The sequence below is a fragment of the Manacus vitellinus genome, unplaced genomic scaffold, assembly GCF_001715985.3.
Source record: "Manacus vitellinus isolate BGI_N305 unplaced genomic scaffold, ASM171598v3 scaffold_15_pilon, whole genome shotgun sequence".
NCBI classification, from domain to species: domain Eukaryota; kingdom Metazoa; phylum Chordata; class Aves; order Passeriformes; family Pipridae; genus Manacus; species Manacus vitellinus.
The window spans coordinates 25,604-43,103 of record NW_021939122.1 but is presented as its reverse complement, the minus strand read 5'-3'; the positions used below and the strand labels follow the sequence as shown (position 1 = coordinate 43,103).

General features: G+C 39.0%; 1 long non-coding RNA gene across 1 annotated transcript; it reads right to left on the bottom strand.

Moving 5' to 3' along the window:
* Positions 1–1,694: 1,694 nt before the first annotated feature.
* LOC115307259 lies at positions 1,695–17,053 on the bottom strand. The gene is made up of 2 exons (XR_003915636.1): positions 16,887–17,053; positions 1,695–8,246 (listed from the first exon to the last, which is right to left on the bottom strand). It is a non-coding gene; the product is annotated as an uncharacterized LOC115307259 (long non-coding RNA).
* Positions 17,054–17,500: the final 447 nt, after the last annotated feature.

The following is a 17,500-nucleotide window of genomic DNA, read 5'->3' as shown; positions in this document are numbered from 1 at the left end:
GTATGGAAGCCCTGAGTGAGATTATGCAAGTGTTATTCAGATTATGTCAGTTTGTCATTCATCATTGGGATGTAAGGTCCAGTTTGCACACCTGCTAATATACTAATAATACCTGCTAATATAACTCATCAGATCTGAGACTGGGGGTTTGGTATGATGTAACTAACTTGAAAAATGGTAACCTTGGTGTGCTGTTTAAATTGGTTTTCCATGAAGAATAATGAAACAGCTTTTTATTTCAAAGAATTAATGTTATGTGAAATTCCTGTTATGAAAGCCCTATTATTTTTCTTAAGTGGGAATTATTTGGCCCTTCTATTACAAGTGGGTTGTTGCATTGTCTCTTGACCTCATTCACACAGAGCAGGAAGGCAAAGCCCTTGGCATTGAAAAATGAGGGAAGAGTAGTTTGGCCATTTTTGTTAAGCCATATTGTTTGTGTTAATCTATTCTTGATTTAAATATGAAAAAGTTATTTCTTTGAGGAATTGTAGAAAATGTGGTAATAGGGAGCTAGGACTTTGCAGTTGTTCCACTCAGCATTTGTTCTTGTCTCAGTTGAGTGCTGAATCTGAGGCCCTGGTGTTGGGGGAGCCCCCAAGGCTTCTGATGGAAAGATGCATTTCAGTTCTGAGCTTGGCTTTGTGGCTTGTGTATGCTATGGGAACAGTGCTAGAGACAAGCTTTATAGTGAGCAGCAGTATGTTTTGTTTTTCAAACAAAAATTTACCAACTAGCTCTGAATATGTGCTTTCCCTTTCCATGGGGCTCAGCTGGGGGATGTCTTTGATCATTTGATGAAATAGTCACTGTTTTCGGGGCTTCAGAACTGTACAATTCCTTGCCAACCTCTTCCCCCAGCATTGCATACCCATGAACAAACACGTGGATGTGTTTTTGCTCTCTCTCATGTGGACTGAATGAGAAGAGGACTCAAACCTTCCCAGAAATCAGGTGTGCTATGTGATACAAATGGTGTAGTAAATGACCTTCAAGGTGCAAATATGAAGTGTTTGGAGGGATGATCAGGCATAGAAGAACTGTGTGCTGGTGTGTCTAGTAAAAATTTTCTGCTTGTTTTAAATGAAGGGGATTTCTTATGTTAGAGGCAGGATACCTAAATTCCAAAGTTAATTTCATGACACCCTTATTTTAACTTTCAAGAGCTACAGTATTAGCAGTCTCAGTAGAAAAACTGCTTGTCACTGAACTTCGACTAGGGACGTGAGAAGAGCATTGCTAATAAGCAACAAGCATTCAATAGGTCTAGTTCTTGCCAACTTGTGCTGTTCACCAAGAATGATGAATGTTATTTTTCATTATAGCAACTTTCTGGCACCTAAGCTTTCCTATCCAACTAGAGGCTACAGGTGTACTTTGATTATAGAAGGTTTTCCTTAAGAATAATGCTAGACAACACCAGGCTGCTAAAAACTAAGAGCTGGCACCATTAACCCAAGCTGTCCCACTGGCAGTGAAGAGCCCTCACCCTGGATGGGACCAGGCTTGTTGCAGCACAGGGACTCCCTGCAGTGGAGAAACTCCTCTCCCCATGGTCTGGGTCATGGTTATGCCGGGGCAGGTTTGCACTGCAAGCACCAGACTGTGGCTGCCAGTCCATAACTAGGAACCCAGTGCAGCTGGTACTAAAATGTTGAAGGAAGGGACATTCAAGAAAACCATACCACACTTGCTGATTTTTTTGCAGTACTTTTAATACAGCATTAAACTGCTAGAATACTAGAAGAAAGCTGTATACTATCCAGCAAATAAGGCACATGTCGGAATGCCATTTAATGGACAATCCACAACAGAGGTTTTACAGTCTCTTTAGCAACACAGTCACCAGATGAGCAAGCTGTCATCTTGATTGCTGAAGCAGAACTGGTACCTCTGAGGCCTTTGTCCATTGGTTTTGTTTGTTTGTTTTAGCTGTACAAGTTTATTAACAGTTACAGAAAAAGAAATTACACAAGTTGCCAACTGAATCTGACAAGGTCAGTGGGTACAGCTAAACAAATGTAATAATCATTAGGTTAATTTTTTTAAAGCTGAAGAAATTCATAAGATAGTGTTAGTTTTAGCACTATTAGACAATGCAGTGAGTGCTGTACTAAATAACCTTTTAAAGAAAACAAGAATCCAGTACAGGGTTGGGCAGACCTCCCATTTTAGCATGGTAAAATATCAAACTAAAAACTCAATCCTTCATAATATAATCAAACTACATGAAATGTAAAGTGTAAAATGCTTTGAATACGTGCACATGCATATTCTATATTGCTATGAGTTCTAATTAAAATAAACATAAACCCCTACAATAATCTACTTCAATCTTTTTCTTCTTATACCCTTTGATTGATATTATTGCTGTAGCCGATACTGCATAGCTGAGCTCACAGTTTGCAAAGAGTTGTGAAAGTCAAGTTAAACAGTGTCCCAACCAACTTTCTTCCCCTCTGGTTATGGGGAAGGAAAGAACCACCATTTGAAACCCAACACTTGTGCTTCGGAGTTTCTGAAAGCCGTGTCTCTACGGTGCTTTCAGTGTTTTTTGTGTCTCTCACAAGGCCATAAAGTGACAGTTTACTGTTATTTGCTCCTCACTTGCTACATGTCTAGTGATAGCTCTTCTAGCAATCCTTCCCCAAATACATAAATAAACTGTATAAGCATTTTCATATAAGTCTAAGCACTTGAATAATATACTGGTTACTTAATACTGATATTTTCATCCAAGGATAACAAAAACAATATGGCTTAAAGAATTGCAAGGTTTTTTTGTCAGAATTATGTACCAACTTTCATATAATATTTTATGTAGACAATATTTCCTTCTTAATGTAGTTCTGTTGCATACTTTATACAGACAAAAGCATTGTAAAAAAAAAAAGTAAATTATTTCCATAAATATTTTCTTGAGGATACATCCTTAGTTCTGCAAAATACTGCAAAATATTTAAGAAAACTCTTACCTCTGTTAGTATCCTAGTTGAGAGAAAGGCCCTTCTGAAAGCTTCCAAATTTTAAAAACTTTGCCCAAAAAACAAACAATACTTTTTTAAAAAGGCCCTCAAATATATACAAAAAAGTTACTGCAAAGAGTTTCCAGATAAGATAACAATTCAGTATTATAAGAAATATTTGTAACCATTCAAAAATTTTAACATCTAAAAAGGTTTCCAAAATACACACATAGGATTAAAAAAAAAAATTGAAAGAAACTCTATGTCAAGTATAACTCAAGATAAATACACATCTGCAAGTAAAACTGTAAAATACTTCATACAGGGGTAAACATTTATATCAATCATCTATAGCTAGTAACTGCACACGATTGTCCCTTTGAAATTCATCCTAGAAACACAATCCATCATCCCTATATCTAAGATCTCAAACAGCCCTCTGAGCACTTGAGTGATACAACAAACTGAGTGGACAGCACTGGTTTTGCAGATAGGAAGGAGATAGGGGTTGAAGCCCAGTTGGGAGCGGAGTGATATCTGAAAGAATGATTTTTGTATGGGGATAGTTCCATCTCATTTTAAAGTATGTTGGCAAAGGCAAGTGGAAAATATATGTCAATCTACTTAACTTGAAAAACACGTGTTGATGATTTATTTCATACTGTTCAGTAGACAACTCTCAGGATCCATACTAGGAAAAAAAAAATCTTCTGCGTGACTTCAGGACTAAGAGCACTAATCTAGGAAGTCTGACATTTCCAGAAGCTGTTAACTTTTGATCTTTTAAGTAGGTTTTTTTTAAAAAAAAACCAAACTAGAGTGTCACAGTATGTAACCCATGTATAATCTAAATTTCACGTTATACAAAAAGGTAAAACGTAGATAATACTTCTAGGTATAAGGCTTCTCTCAGACACACGTAACTTCACATTTTTAGTTTAAAAACTAAGTCCCATATAATGGGGAACTTCAAAATACACCTATTTTCAGAAATAATATATACTCTTGTGTATTTATCTGAAATCAAAAAGCAACTTTGAGACAAAAAGGCCTCAAACTTTGCTTGTGTGGCATCATTGTGTGGCTGTCTGTGGTAGCAGCAGTAGAAACTGGCTAAAATGGGCCCATCCTTTAAACTACAGGAATTTTTCTTTATGACCATTGAATGAAGTATTTGTAACAACTTCATTGGAGCCTCATCAAGTTAAAGCAGCTAACCTACAACACACATTTCAAATTACTGGTACTTTTCTCCAGAGCAGTGCCAATGCCAAGGACAATTCAATGTGAAATGTTCTGACCAACTCATGAAACAAATTGTCATTTTGTTTCTTTGTCTCTTTTTTCTTTTTTCTTTTTTTTTTAAAGAAATAAATGAAAGTTGAAAAAAATCTCTAAAAAGGGGTGAAATTTAAAAAAAAAAAGTGCATGCTGGATGGATTGGTACGCTGTCAACAGCAAGCATCTGAGGTTAAAAATCCAGTTTGCCAAATAAATGCATAGAACCAGACTGCTCTCAGGTACATCCCTAAAGAATATGCAATTTAGGGAGGCCTGTTTTGGTTTAAAGTTCTTTACTGATGCTTGCTTCACCTCTGCTAAGACTGTCTACAAATGCCTTCAAGGATTGCTAGCTGATGTTCTAAATGTAGAGCTAGTTAAAGAGAACATCAGGAAGCATTCACAAAAACTTAAGAGAAATCAACTCCTTTTTTTTTCCTGTCAAAAATCTGAATTTTTAAGTTTTGGAAAGTTAGTTACATCTATAGGTGAATTACCTTTGAAGGGAGGGAGGGAATAGAAGAGATCTACATTTTGTAACCAATTCTTTTTCCCTTTGAAATTCAGAAAATTCAGAAATGTCCCTTCTGTGCCATGAGCTAAAAGCCAATAGGTCATAAGCTGTCATACATGACTTATGCAGATGTATTTTTCCAGCAACTCACAAACTACACAGACTTGAGTGTGGAGCAAATGCCCCGGGCCCAGTGCTGCAATCCTATGAGCAAACCTCATGCAGGGAGGGACAGAGGAATGCTCCCCTCGCATAAGCTTGGTGCTCCTGCCTTTCCCAGGCACCAGCTTGGCAGGGAGAGAGGTTTCAGCCCTGTGCAGGGGGGTGCCCAAGGCCTGATCACATCTGCACCCCGCTCCAGGAGGGATCCACAGTCTCTGACTTAGGCAGTACAAACTACGGCAGTGTTGCTTTTGCTCTTCCTCACACTCTGTTCCTTATTTACTTCTCCCCAACGTTAGTGCAGGGGAAAGTCTGTTCTCCTCTTTATTACAGATATGCTAAGTATTACTTAAATACTTTATATGTCTTCTGACTAAGAACGTATCAGTGATATAAATACTGAACTCTTGTAACTATGCTCTTAAGAGTTATTATGCTACACCTATAGGCATTAATTGTGTTAAAGTAGATCACGTGTATTTTTAGTAGAATCTAAAAATCCATAAGCTTAAGGCATTGCCTTGCAGTGTTGAATGTGGATAAAAAATTTTTAACAGGGCACTGTCATGAAAATACCAGCACTTGCTTATAATGGTATCTTTAGTCAGCTTTTTGTCCAACCTGGTGGTGTGCGATACGTTGATACAGCTATATCAAGGGTTGTGCTATTTTACTGATCTAGTGGTTATCATAACATGGAAACTATTTCAATACAGAACAAAACATTTGATAGCAACATCTTAGTTTCAAGGAGAAAAAAAAATAACATTTCCCCTTATCTTCATCTAAGGGGGTTTCTCTACACATCCTTTAGCTGGATGTGAATCATCAAGATGATTTATTTTTTCTTTTTTTGTTCATGTACTATTAAGTGCTCAAGAGGAAAAATAGATCTGGTTTAGAATGCTGCTCTTTCAAAATTACTCATGCTTGAAACAAACTATTGAGATTAATCCTAGAGGTCAAGCTTAGAAAATCCACCCCTAGATTTGCTTGTGTATTTTCTTATTCTTATTTGTATAGACAGATTAGTATCTTTGTTGAGAGAATTTGTCTCTAAGGTAATTTGTGAATCTGTGCAAAAGAATGCGTTTGCATTTGAAAATGCTAAAACTGCATGTCTTCACTGAGGCAACTAAACTGTTTATTAGTGTTACTTTCAATAATGTAATTTGCAGCTATTTTAGTTGACGGAATTGCCAACTGGGCAAAAGTAGTTTCCAAGTAATTAATTTAGTTAATACTATTTTAGCATTACATAGCACTTTTCATCCAGTGATGCCAAAATACTTAGAGATATTAAGTAAACCTCACAACTCTCCTGTGAGGTAGGTATACTGAAGTATTATTATCCCCATTTTGCAGCTGGGGAAACTGAGGTCCAGAAAGATCTTGTGACTTGCCCAAAATCAGGGAGCTAATGGAAGAGCTGTGGTCAGAAGCCGGGGGTCAGAACGCTTATCCATTGCTCCATGTTATGATCAGTAGGCTGGGTTGCCTGGCCTACCCATTAATTATGAATTTGCAAGATATGCATGTGCCACTCCCACCACAATAAGCAGATGCAATTCTGCCCTGCTTATAGCAAAGCAGGGAAATGGCCAGAGTTTCACCCTAGAGCAAATTTGTAAAGAGCTTCCCATTTCCTATATGAATGCTTGCAGTAAGTTTTCAACTTGCTTTATAAGAGCTTGACTGGACACAAGCTATCACTTGGCATAAACTCCCCTCTGTCTTTGCATTATGGAATTAGTCCTCAGAACAAATTTAGTTCACATCAAGTTGTTTAGGATTTAAATTATTTTCTCTAAGTATCACTCACACAAATCAATCTCTCTAAAGGAAACTTCATAAAAATAGAAATTGTTGATGCAAAAGAACCCCCAATCTCAAACAAACATTATCCCTGTAATTTTTTAGTGAATGCTACAAATGAATTGCTTGTTGTGTCCTTCTGCCAATGTACTCTTCTGTAGACATACAAAGAGGATACTGTCTCGAGGTACATTCAGTTCATATTTGCCAATCCCTGATGAGATCCTTCTTTGCAGCAGAATGCCCCTGCACAAGGTTCTACCCGAAATGGGACAACAAAATATAACTCCTACGTTTCTCCTCAGCTGTGTAGGTGCTTCAGGAAGACAGAAGGAGGGAGGGTTATACAGTTTTTCCATGCCTCAAAACACCCCTATGGCTAACAAGTTTCGTATTATAACAAATTTCTATGGTAGTAAACAGGAAAAAATATTTCCAAAAAGTGGCTTTAAAACTACTATAAATAGTAAGTTTGGCTAATCTTTCAATTAAGGGTTTTAGAGACAGTTTTAAGTATTCTTATCCCCTTGTTCATAGAAAATTTAGTCTGTTTGTGGCCTAATGAACAAGCCATGCGCACACAGGGACCATTTCAGTGGGATTATATGACAAGAGAAGGATCTGTTGCACAAGCAAGCCAATTTCTTCTCCTCCAAAAACCTCTTGGAATCCTTCCCAATGCTCTGGGTCCCATTATGGTATTCCCTTTCTACCAAACTCACACCCTCAAACAATTATTCACTTTTTTTGCCATGTTCTGCAAAAATGATTTTGCCTAAGCCTTGCCCAAGAGATGGTAACAACTAGAAAAAGTCCAAGAAAACAACAGCACAAAATTCTAAGACTTTCTAAAACTGGGAAAACAATAATTCTCCTTTTATGCTGTGGCTTGTTTCATCTTCCTTTGTCTTGTCATATAATAAGAACAATGTTGATGTTGTGGGCGAGTGCTTGGAATTAGTGGCCCCACAGTTATTGAACCTCTGCAAAAGCCATACGTAAAACATATATTCCTTGTGAATATTATACCTTGCCTTTTGAATAGTACTTCATTTCACCTGGCTGTGATAGAGGGTCTGTGTAAACAATCAGCAGAACCTGTAACTGTAGTTCTGTTGTGAACACCATCAATAACACTTTATATATGTGTGTGTACATATATATATATACATTTACATATATATGTATACAAATCATAGTCCCGTAAATACCTGCTGCACGTGTGCACATGCACAGGAGAAATGTTACATTCTATTAATAGTAAGGCATATTATTAGATAGGCAATATTGGCAATTATTTTAGCTTTTATCTTGATTTGTTGTGTTGCTGTGGATCGCATGCTGCCAGAGAATCTTTAAGGATGATGGGGATGGGAAGAGGCCACTTGGAAGGTTTATTGCACACGGCGGCAGTAGTAGCCCAAAACTTTGCACTTCTCACACAGATGCTGGGGATGCTCTTTGCTCTGATCTGAAACATCCAGCCCGTCCGGCTTTTCCAGGGGTCTCTGCAGTGGAGGGAGGGAAATGAGATTAAATCCAAGGTTTTGTCACTGTTACTCTTTATTATGCATGTGAAATCTACTTTTACTCTTAACTGAGCTTTCTCCTAGTCATTAAAAAGCTACCACATTTCTTTCCTGAAGGGCTGGAGTGTTTTTTTCAGCCCTTCAGCTCTACATTGGTTCAGAGTGGCCTCACAACTTAATGTCATTCTTCAAAAAGGTGGTGTTAACTTTGTTGTAGACAAATTATGAAAATACTGAATTGGGGACTTTATTTATAAAAGCAATAACAGAAAAGAGTTTATTCTCTTAGCTTCAGTAACTGAGATGTCCCAAAGGCTTTAACACCTCAAGCATGGGAATTCCATTACCCAGCAATACCAACAGGGATTGCCAATGTTGGGATTAGCTGCTATATCAAGAAACCTGTCTTGTCCATGCACAGATACTTCATAGATAAATGGGGTTTTCCCAATACTTGGTCACATGTTTTTGAGGCCGAAATTTTGGAAGTAGAGCAGCTGCAAAGCTGTTAATCAAAAAACCCCAACTCAAACTAAAACAAAACAAAATCTAACCTCGTGACATAATCCTTTGCCCTGACCCTGACTAATGGATTGATTATGTATTTTTAATAATATTTGTGAAATCACATGGTTGGAGGAAATTAAACTGTTTTTTTGTTAGTAGATCTTTGTTCTTTCATTTTCCATGGCATGTAAAAGGCTTCACAGTCATTCTGAAAATAAAATACCCATGTTGAATATTGCAATAAAGTTAATTTTATTTTTGGAAATCTGGAAATATTGGAAAGTGTAATAGGTAGAGAGGTGACAGAGACATGAGATAGAATTTCATAAAGTGCACCAATTGCTTGGAAAAAACTCCCAAAACAAAATTCCCTAACCCGTAATTTATCTGTTTTCATGAAACGTGCCCCAAAGACTGTTTCATCACACAGTGCCTTCCCATGAAGTGGCTGTTCTATGAGACTGTGGTAGAGACAGCATGTGGTGTGAAATCTGAAAACTAGTCATAAGCTTCTCACTGTTTTTATAGGGATACTAGACTCTTGCTTATATCTTCAGAATAGGATTCTTGGAGCAAGCGGTGGGTAAATATAGCTTATACAATTTGGGTCCCTTATCTCTTAACACGTTTGCTAATCCTAAAGACTATACTTTACTTCCTTTTCCTTAATTACACCTGATCATCTAAGATTTCATTTATAAGTTCTTCATCAAGCCACTTACCTGAGACCCTGTGGATAGGAACAGGGACATTTAAAGCTTTTTTTTTTTTTTTGCTATGTAACACTGCAAGAACAGCTATAAACTAGTGAGTAGAAGGGTTTCTCAACCCTCTGAGTAGCTAAAATGAGACAATGTATTTTATTATCCTGAATAAGGGATGTCTGTAAGTTCTTGCTTGACTGTATTGGATTATAAGTGCAATACTCTTACTATATCGCACAGCTGGTGTTGCGCAATAACAATACTAAAACAATATATAGCAGTGATTCTGTGGTGATTGCCAATGGTTTGTTTCTGATTGAATGTTTTTAACTGTGATACTGTTCTGGACCAGATATGTGGAGTCTAACTTCATTTACATTTCAATTGAAATTGGATTTCCTGTGTCAGGAATGTAGACGGACTTCTTATCTCCTCCAAATCCTTTAACCTCCTCCTGCAACCCCAATGAGCTTTGAATGACTTGTTGGATGTCAGCATGTTGGGATTTGAGATCAGAACCAGCAATCCAGTTTCTAGGCTTGCAGACCAAGCACTGGTGCAGGTACTGCTTTTATCACAGCACAGTGAGTTAAATAAGTTTTTTTTGGTCAGAAAAACTGCCTTTCTGCCTTATCTACCACTTACTCCACCAACATCAGCCCACAAATTTTCTTGAAGAATTTGCATGACATAAATGTAGTCAAAGCCCAGGTTCAGGAGTCCCAGGAGTTAATTTACACTCCTCAGCAAAGAATAAGAGTTTTGAAATGCTACACTTAAAACAGGCTATTTGACTCAGCTCTGACTGCTTCTACATGCTAGCTGTGTTCTGATTAAAGAGAAAAAATACAGCAGTTATCATGTTTATTGATATAAGCCAGATTTCTTTTTTAATATGCAAGGCCTTGGGAATCATTTTTCCTGGAAATAGTGCAAAGGACATTGGGAATGCCTTGAAGCGCCAAGAGTTTTTGGATGGTTTTCAGAAACAATAGCTCTCCGTGGTTTGCTTTCCCCCTGCGTTGATTGAGCTCAGCTTTTTGGCCTGCAAAACATTTTGATTTCAGAAATGTTATTGTTACCAGTGTGTTACGACACAGAGGCTGGGGAGAGAGGGGTTACAAAGGCAGGAAAGCAGGTTGCCAAGGGCCAGCTGGAAGGAACAGAGCCCTGCAGAGCCCAGACCACATTTCTGGTGAGGCTTCGAAACTGACGGTGTGCTTGCATGGTCTGTGCCTCAAAAACACTTCAACCCAACTTCTGCATGAAGTCCCAGCTTATCTCCATTTGCCATTTTCTCTTCATGGGTTTCTTGTGAGGCAAAAAAGAACCCTTCAAAATCACCCTGAGTAGCAAGCGTTCTTGTTCTGCTGCTATCTGTCTCTTACTAACTGTGGAGAACTTACACCCTTGGAGCCTTTCTGACACCATGCTAAAAGTGTAGGGCATTAGTCAAAGAGCTGTGAGTCCATCAAGGCTGAACTTCCTTGGCACAGGCTGGACAATTATCAGCTCTGTGTGGCAGAAGCAGTGGACACTGGCACAAGAGGGGTGCAGCAGGGTTGGGCTGCAGCATGCTCTGTATTAGCTTTGGGGATTGCCTGAATTATAGCAATGACTGAGGAGGCTGCAGGAGCTCTGTGCTGCTGCTGAGAACTCAGCCATGCGTTTGGAGAGGGTGTGGAGAAGGGAACAGGCTATTTGGCTGAAAAATTAATTCCTCTCCTTAGAAAGAGGTGAAATGGAGCTTGTAAAACCACAGTAAATCCTGCTATACTCCTGTGGGGAAAGGTATGCTTTTTTACATTAAATGGAGAGTTTAATAGTTCAATTTTTGTTGTCCTTTTTTTCTTGAAATGCAAGCATCCACAATGGCATTCTTACATTCTTCACTTTTGTGCATCTTTCTTTAATTTTCTCCTAGTAGTTGCAGGGTGGAAATAATTTTCTGCAGCTCCACCAGGAAAACATTTGGTGGTGGTGAATAAAGCTATTGCCTCAGGGGAATGAAGTTGAAATAAATTTAAATTTATATAGCAATTCCTGACCTGCAAATTAACTTTTGATTGTGAATTATTGCTGTCCTGCTCTACATGTACTGAATGAACTCTGCATTCCCCAAAAGTCAGTTAAAATCTAAGTCCCTCAAAACAAAAAGCTCACCTTTATGAAGTGTTAGGTATCAGAGAAAACATCACCAGGATATCTTGAGGAAAATTGCTTCCACTACGAAGCAGAATGGAATAATGTGCCTGCTTATGTTTGTATTTAGAAGATTGAATTTTTTTCTGCTGTAGAATGGAATAGCTCGATTGTACCACTGATGGATAAAGAATCACATTAGAATCCCAATGTGAGAAAACACCTAAAAATAATTTTCTGGACTTACTTACATCAAGTCTTAATGGAGCAAATGAGATGATTAAATGTCAGATTAGAGATGTGAATAGAAAAAGATTCTACAACTATAGCTAGCAGGATAATTGTTAGGTTAACAGTCTTAAGGAGCCATAGCTAGAAAACACATGCTATCACAAATTTGTAAATTTTTAGTCCAATAAAAGAAATTATGCACCGGGGAAAAAAGATTAAATGCAACATGCATTCTTGAGCAGCAGACCCTCTGTTTTTCTATCTGCCTGGGGGAAAAGGGACATTAACAAGGCCCTTGGCTGTCACTATGGATCCGGGAGGCAGTGGTAAGGAGGCTGCAGACCAGAGGCATGATGCTCAGAGGGAGCAAGCAGCCACTGTCAGCAGCATGCCTCTGGGACAGGCCAGCCAGGAATGACTGATAGCAGCATGAGGTAAATAGTGAAAATCTCTTTAGAGTTCAGAAAAGGAGCAGTCTGGGGTGAACTGTATTGCCATTGCTGGAGTACACAAGCATGGGCATGCTGGGGAGGGTTTATTAAATCTAAAGGGCCAAAAGAGCATACTTGTGGGCCTGGAACTATTGAAAAGTTTATTGGGCTTGAGTGATCATACCCACCCCCTCCCCATACTGAGGGAAGAGAGGTGGCTGTGGTTGCACTCAGATAAGGGAATTGTGATGGGACCACTGAATTGCCCATGAAAGTAATAACTTGGATATCACGAAGTATGTATTTACATACCAAATTATTTCCAGTCCAACAGTAAATTCCTGACAGCTGGAGGAAAATAGTGTCCAAGAGGACAAGTCGGTCACCAGATGGCTGGTTCTGCACCAGTGCAACAGCTGTCATCACAAACAGCACTGGAGCCAGCCACAAAGTCGGAGAAGAAGCCTTGATAAGAGGCCAGCCAGGAAGTAACCACAGGCGCAGATGTTGCTGCTATAGTAGGCAGGGGAAGAAAATGAGAATTCAGAGCTTGGCATCTGGGCTGTTTGAGTGCCAAGAACGCTGGAGAATGACTACAAGAATTGGCTTAGTTGCTGGAGCAGGGTAAGAAGGAGCATAAACAACCACAAAATCCAAATTCCTTGGAAAAATAAGAGGTGGGTTTAAGTCCCATCTGAGATGCCTGTTTATGCTTAGAGTAGCTAAAGAAACTACCCAGGAAACTACTTTAGAAATTGCCATAGAACAGCTTTGTCAAGGTAGCTTTTTGGTCTTTGATAAAGCTTGAGCTCAACAGGCTTACGGTTTTTGCCCCATGTGCTGTGCATTCCTGTAAGCACTCCCATGGGGAGGTTTGCCTCTTGAGGGACACAGTGAAAATGCAAAAGGAGGAACACAGTGGAACAATTTAGTTATGAAAATAAAAAGGCATTCAAAGCTTGATTGAGATGAGGAGCAGTTTTGCAGCTCAGGTGTGAGAGCCACCCAACTCTCTGCTCTGTGAATGAATAGCAGCAGCTCTGCTATCATGCCCTTGTGTTACTTCTTGTAATACATGCTCTACCATCTCTCTTAAATGCTGAGATTTAGAGCTGTATTTGTAGAGCACTCTAAAGTATATATGCAGCTGTGAAATTGCTGAGAAAACTTTTCCTGTCCCAGAGAGGCTGAAAGCTTGTTCTCACAGATAGCCCATGTGGACTAAGAGCATAGGGCTGAACTGAGACATTGCCTGTGGGGAATTGGCACGGGATAGTTTCCTGAAGTGAAATGAGCCTCCAGGAACAAAGAGCAGGTGGCAGGGAAGTGTGGCTGCTTTCCTCTCCAGGGACCCACTAACGAAAGGTAAGGATAGGAAATCAAGATTTGAGCATAGCTGCACAAGCCATTCACAGAGGCAGCATATGTGCTAGAATGGCTACCCCAGAGACACCCAGAGTGGAGAATATTACCTTCAGTGCTCTGATATCATTGCCTGAGCCAGCTACATGGGAGTACTTGGGCACGAAACCATCCCTTGTGAGACACTGGCAAACCCTACAGTAATGAGAAGTCCACAGATTTGGGAAAGAAACTGGGGAAGATGAAATACAGCTATGGAGATGAGGATGGGAGAAAAGGGCAGATCTGGCAACTGAGATCAAACTCCTAATTCACTGCAATGAATATTGAGCCATCCTAAAGTAAGGATTTCAATTTTTTTAAACCTAAACTGGACACAAGCATCCTACTCTCCAGGGGGACATAGCAAGGCCTGGTGATTAGATTTCAGCTATTGAATAGACTCTACCAAGGTTGATCTGCTTGGTGACAAACTCAGGGAATGCAGAAATACTCACTTGGGCATAAAAGAGGATGGGAAGTACCCTTGGAGGTCGTTATTGTGTCTTGTCTATATCCACAGCTTCCTGTAAATGTGTCCTCTACTGCTTAGGCTCATGTGTGGAACAGGGGAGGTTGGCTTGACCTGGTATGAGTTTTTATGCTGTATATACTATGGTGAATGGAGACTTTCTGTCATATGCCCTCACCAGGGAAATGTGGCCCCTGGCTGTTTTAGACATGGGCTGAGATATTTACAGTTTTTATAGTTTTGGAAGCTCTTGTAACTTGACAAAAGGATAGTTCAATTTTAAGGAACCAGCAGTGATTTTCACCTGCTGATAAAATGACTATTATTTTTAAAATAATATTCCAGATACTCTTTTTCTGTTAAGTTAAAATTACAGGTTTACCAAATGGTAGGGCAAGGAGTAAAAAAAAAGGAGATGATGAATTCCAACATGTTGGCAAAGAGCAATATTGACAAGATTGTTTGAAAGTAGAAATAATTAATTTCACTAGAAGTAAATATTGTCTGATCTTGAATGGAGGTCAGACTTCTCCAGTTCATCAGGGTTTTGTTAAACCAAGGAAAACAATCCATTTATGGATTATCTGTACTATGATCACATCACATAGTGCAGTGACTTCTGTTCTGAAGTGTCTGTTCTTTCACTGCAACACTGATTTCTTTTCTTTTTTTTATGGAGTTAAAATGGCACAAAAGAAGTGTGGTGTCTAGGGAGAGGCAACATCTTCTCTTAGTGAGTTTCCTTTAGGTGTCCAATGGAAGATTCAGATGAGAGTGAAAATAATCTGATCCCATATAATAAAAGCAGAAGGAGTACATAATTAGCTGAGGACACCCACTGAGAGGGAAGTGATGGCTAAAAACTTCTAGAAGTGCATAGGAATTCAAACATGAATGATGACTGCTATGGTAGGTACCAACAAAATAATCAAAATCTAAAGAATAAATAGGAAACATATGCAAAAAATGTTAAGGTGGTGTAACTGTGCTGTTTAAAAAAATTACTAAAGTCATCTTATGTGCACAAGATTTTTTTTGTGCTATAACTCTCAAACTAGAAATACTGGACTTGTAATTACATCTTTCACTGTGCTTTTACAAAATACAGTTGTTAGTATAAGAGTACTGGTGAGTGGGTAGAGCATATTTTCCAGAATGGTGCAGAATAACACACACAAATGTTGATAAATGTTTAGAGAGCCTGGCGTGGAACTGGATGCTTGGACAAAAACCATATATGGGCTGGCAAACAGGAGGCTCTGTCAAGAAGCAGCACAGACCTCCTGCAGCCTGTTGGCTCTCCTCTGCTGCTGGCTCTGCATGAACTGATGCTGTTCTCTTTACTGCCAGGCTATTGCTGTTATGTTCAATCAGAAGCAACACAGAGCACCTCTGCAAGAATGAAAAAGACTAGGAAGGATGACAATGGCAACACTGAGAAACAGAAGTACATGGAGGTGAGGCAGTGACACTGGGATGTAAAAATCTTTCAGCTTGAGGTTCTAAGTTCACATTTTGGGGAAGAACACTAGTGACTGGCTGCAAGTTATTTATATGAAGAAGCCTAGCAGAAATACAGTCTTGTCCCAAAGATCTCAAATAGCTGCAATACCTACTGTTGGGACAGGAACACATGGATAGACAAGAAGAGCAAAGCTCTTCCACATCCTTGAGTTATGGTGTCCTTAGGGAATGGCATGGAAACATAGCAATGGGGTTCAGCTGTGGAAACCTGCACTGCACATGCTGTGATTATTCCCCAGAAAACACCATGTATGTAGCTCCAGGGCAAGCACAGCTTATGGAAGCACTGTAAACTGCAACCCTTCCAAAAGTATGTCTCTGGCTTTAGTACTACTAAGCAGATAAGTTACCATGAGTGGCAACTCTGGACAACTGATGACTTGCAAAACTTCTTTACTACAGAATGTACATATCCAAGGCTATAATGCCTCTTATACAGTGTCCATGAGACACCTCTTGAATGATTTCTTGACTCTTTGAACATTAACATAAATGATGGAAAGAATTTAGAAGAACAAGGTAAATATTTATCAAGTTGTGTTATAAATCAATGATCTTGTAATTTCTCTCACCCTCAAGACTGTAGTTCCATGCATGTGATAAATGACTTCATTGCTCAGCCTGGATTTTGGATTTTTTAGACAAGCTGTCTAAACTGAGGCAAGGAACAGGAGACCTTGTAAGCTTTGAGATTGTCTCAAGTTAGTGTTATTAACCAAGGAATTTTTTAGGCAAGAGTAATCTTTGTATTCTCTTTTATCACTGCTCTTTGTAAGTAGACATAGCCCCTTGATGAAATCCAACAGGTGAAAAAAAGTAGTACACATAAGAAATAACTGCTGACACCGGTGGAATGAAACAATAAATTGATATAAATATGAAGAGAATTGGAAGAACTAGGAGGCCCATTTCTATTGGTGAACTTGTTTTACTCTCAGATTAAAAGGCCCCCCAGTCTGCTTCTATAAGAAAGGCAGGTAAAGATTTTGGGTTTGAGGTATTTTTACTGAAAAAAAAGAATGTTCAAATTGCAACTCTGACGCCTCTCCAGATTTCCAGGACTGAGACAAACAGCTCATCTGGGAAACCATTTGCTGTGATAGGCTGTAGTACATGTCAAGTTCTGTTTAACCCTTACCCACACTTTACAAAGTCAAGAGCATTCCTAGTTCCAAGCCTGTTGCCAGCAGGTCTGCACTTCTCCTACCTGTTTGTGAGGATAAACGTTAATGTGGCACTTGATACATTCTTGTCCCATGTTAGCCCAGGAGTTTCCACTCATCCATTTTCTCTTGCATTTGGGGCACTTATATTCACCAAAGCAGCGTTTCTTGCCCTGGTATGGTGTCAGGCCTTCTCCTTTTGGGCGAGCCTACAAAACAAAGGGAAGTAGCAATGAATGACTGAAAACAGGTGGAGGGGGAGGGTAGCAGAAAAGTAAAGGGTTTTTTAATTAGGAAGCTTTGGGCAAAAGATAGAAGGTAGACAGGAAGGTCATATCCTCTTAATAAGGAGTACATATGTTGAAGCTGAGAGTTGTTTCTGTAAGAAGTGTTCAAAAGTTCAAGAGGACTTATAATACTTGCTAGTGGCAGTGAACATAGTGCACAGGCATATTTCTAAATACCTTCTCCAACAGTTTTAATATTGGCTTCATTATAAGATCATCTCTCTTGCATACACATTGCTAGTAATATCTATATAATCTGGAGGAGTAGCTCACTACTAAAGGACTACTTTTTAACTAGGAATTCTAGTTAAGAAATCTAGTATATTCTCCACTGAAACCTAACATTAAAAAGATTTTTTAATAATTCAGCT